Source organism: Pinus tabuliformis, chromosome 1_2, assembly GCF_031772625.1.
Source record: "Pinus tabuliformis cultivar Carrire ecotype Pingquan chromosome 1_2, CPIR1, whole genome shotgun sequence".
NCBI classification, from domain to species: domain Eukaryota; kingdom Viridiplantae; phylum Streptophyta; class Pinopsida; order Pinales; family Pinaceae; genus Pinus; species Pinus tabuliformis.
Window position 1 is genome coordinate 996,962,109 of NC_142298.1, and position 3,533 is coordinate 996,965,641.

Consider the following 3,533-nt stretch of genomic DNA (forward strand, 5'->3'; position numbering starts at 1 on the left):
AATTGATTTCCTTTGTATATTATCATCTTTAATTAGGCTGGTATTATGAATAACCCTCCCCTAGGGTTGCAAACTTTGTAATGGATCAAGAATACCCTATTTAAAACTAATTCTTTGTTTCAATTTTTTAATTGCACTTGAACCCCTAACCTAAAAGGTTGAAGTGCTTCCATTTAGGTGTTTGATAAAGATTTTATACGAGCATATATATCCCCCAAAATTTGGTGCATCCCTTCCAAATCCAGGTGATAAGTTGGGTGTGGAGAGGTATGAAGGAACTGATATATGTTGAAAATTTAATCTACCAGTCAAACCCAAATAACCTGAAGCCGAGCATACACAAAAATATGGTAGCAGAGAGGGTGGAAGCTTACCGTTCAAATAAGTAAAAAGCTCGAAATGCAACACCTTGTCACATTAGAGGCTTCAAATATAATGATCGATGGTAAAAAAAATGAAACACTTTACCCTTGCAAACCCCTATAGGATTCATTGAATTCATCCCTACACTGTTCGATCTGGAACTTGTTAATTCCGACATCGCCGAAATAGCCATCCTCTAAGCCTTTTTTATTAGAGAAGGAGTAATTGGGTAAAACCTTAGAGACACATTCACCACCGATAAAACATGCCTTGGACACCAGTGTTCGAAAATCTAAGTGAAACATCATAAGAGATGGTAGAATCCCACCCCAATAGTACAATTGATCACTCCCTATCACGAACTCCCCTTGGAATGGGGCCCTGAGTACTCCATCATAGCAAACCAGGTGCTCGATAGCGCCATTGCTGAAGCAACAAGAAACCAATACCTTAGTCTGTACATTTTTCGTTGTCATTTTTTCTCTCAATTAGGCATCTTAAAAAAAATAGTATTAATTACTATTTAATTGGTTATTATTTTTATTATTTTAAATGGAAAAATGTTATTAAATTGATAGTTATATTTGGAAATGGGCAAGTAATTTCTAAATTTAAAAAGCAAAAATGCTTCTAATTATCATCCTCTTTTTAATCTTCACTATATACAACTAACACTAACAATTGAACAACCATCAGTTTACTACTAAATAAGCATGTACTAATAATAAATTTAAAATCACTTCAACCATCTTTCATACCCACCTCTCTACCTACACTCACTTACCACTTCTACCAATATATATAATGCTATAGGGCCATTAATGCGTGGGGCATTATCTACCACCCGTTGGATTTTGTACTTGCTTAAATCCAACTGATGGCATATACTACCCCGCATTAATGACCCTATAACATTGTATATATTGGTTTCCCTTACCACTACAAATGAATTTAACAATAATGCGCCATATGTTGAAATGAGAGCAATGAATTTTACTGGACTTTTTAAGTGCCTAACTGCTTATGACCATGTGTTACAAAATCATTGTGGAATCTGTGGAAGAATAATCTTGTTCCCATTTTGTAGCTTTTTAACCCGCTCCCTACTCATGGTGAAAACATCACGTCGTGGACCGTTGTAACTAGAGTAAATTAGTAAGTTAAAATTAATAATAGTGTGCCTTTATTGTGAGGGGCATGTTAGTCCTATTTACGTCTAAAGGCATTTTCTCTATGGAGTTGGATGGGAAAACACTATTCAACCCAACCAATCTACTCACTCCAATTTCGTTGTTCCTCCCTATCATAATTGAAAACTTGCAAACCATTCTTCAATCATGTTGTACATGGTTCTTTGCGTATAATTTACTCCACATATAAAACCCAAATACAATTCCAAAAGCTTTTGCAACAGAAATAGTGGCAATTGATTTTCAAGTATCAGCAGATCTCTGAAAATGGATTTATGTGCAATATTGGTGCCACTAAGATCTAGGACTGGTCCATGTTGCTTGACGCCTATGTCATAGTTTTCATTAGTGTGTGTCTCATAAAACTGCAGACACTTGAGAAGGAAGAAAATCTTTCTACCCTGTTTTTTAGGGTTGGGATGGATAGTTTGGATGAGTTAATGTTGTTCAAAGCTCTAGATTTGAATTTGGTAGTAATCCTTGTGACAACGCCTCTTCTCAACCGAACTAATTCTTGATTGCTTCAAATCTCCTTTGTGATTTTTCTCTCTCCTTACATCTTGGATTTGGAATGATTCCCATCTAGTCTCATGTAATGTCAAGCCACAGGAATGCATCCAGACTTGCAAAAAATTTATGGCTCAATGATATGTCTTATGTTCTTGCAATCAAAACGTGAGTCACTGTACTTAAATCATGGCTAAACCAGTTGATCGCAAAATAATTCTCGTACTGCCTCAAGTTGTGTGTATTTTATACATATATACACAAAAAAAATCATTGTCTATTTCATAGTCTCAATCCTCTACAAAGTTGTTGTGGATGAATGAAATTATTAAAAGCTAAATCATGGCAACACATGTTTGACCATAACAGAATTAATATTTCATATCACTTTGAATGAAATTAAAGAATGATTTGTGGCTGAGATCTCTAATATATGGTATATATATTAGAGTAGGGTTTCTATTATAAGTGATATGGGGTACTAAAAGAAAATTGAGGTCCAAGAAGTTGAGATTGAGTTCGGTGCATTTTTTAAAAGTAATTAAGATTAAAATCTCAATATTAAAGAATTGTAACTACAACTATGGGTGTTTAAGTTAAAATTCAACATCAGTATATTTTTATAAAATACTCATCATTTGGCGAAGATTTGGCAAGAGCGTCTTTCTGTACAATGATTTATGATTTAAGAGTGGTTTAAAAAGATCACTTTTTGATGAGTATGTTAGAATCCGATAAGACTTTACCATGGTTTACTTCCAGAATTTTTCTTCACTTTTCGCAAGTCAATGGATGCATATTGTAGATTCCTTGCTCACTCTTTTCACATAACTCATCCATATAGCTTTTGAATAAGGATTTTTTTTATAATTGAGATATATTTATTTTTATTACCTTTGATGGGGTTTTTCTTCCTCATAATATTATTGAGATTTTTTCGTTTTTAGAAATTTTTTTATTAAAATGTTTTTTTTTTCAAATATTGCTAAATTTATATTAATTACACCGAAAGGCATTTTCTCTATGAAGTTAGTTGGGAAAAAACTCTTCAGCCCAACCAATCTCCTCACTTCATTTTCATTGTTCCTCCCTATCATAATAAAACACGTGGAAACCATTTAGTTCCTTCGTACAAGGTTCTTCGAGTCTAGTTTACTCCACATATAAAACCCAATTGCAATTCCAATAGTTTTTGCAACAAAAAGACTGGCAATTGATTTTCAAGTGTCAACAGATCTTTGAAAATGGATTTGTGGGAAGCATTGGTGCCACTTGGATGTAGGACGCCTCCAAGCTACTTGACGTCTACGTCATAGTTTTCATCGACGTGTCTCACATAAAACTGTAGACACTCGAGAAGGAAGATTGCGTTGAGGGCCATGAGCCACGCCAAGGTTTCTTTGTTGTAGTTTAGGAATTCATGGTATATGCTCTAGATTCACCGTTCCTACTTCTTAAACTCCTCCACAACCG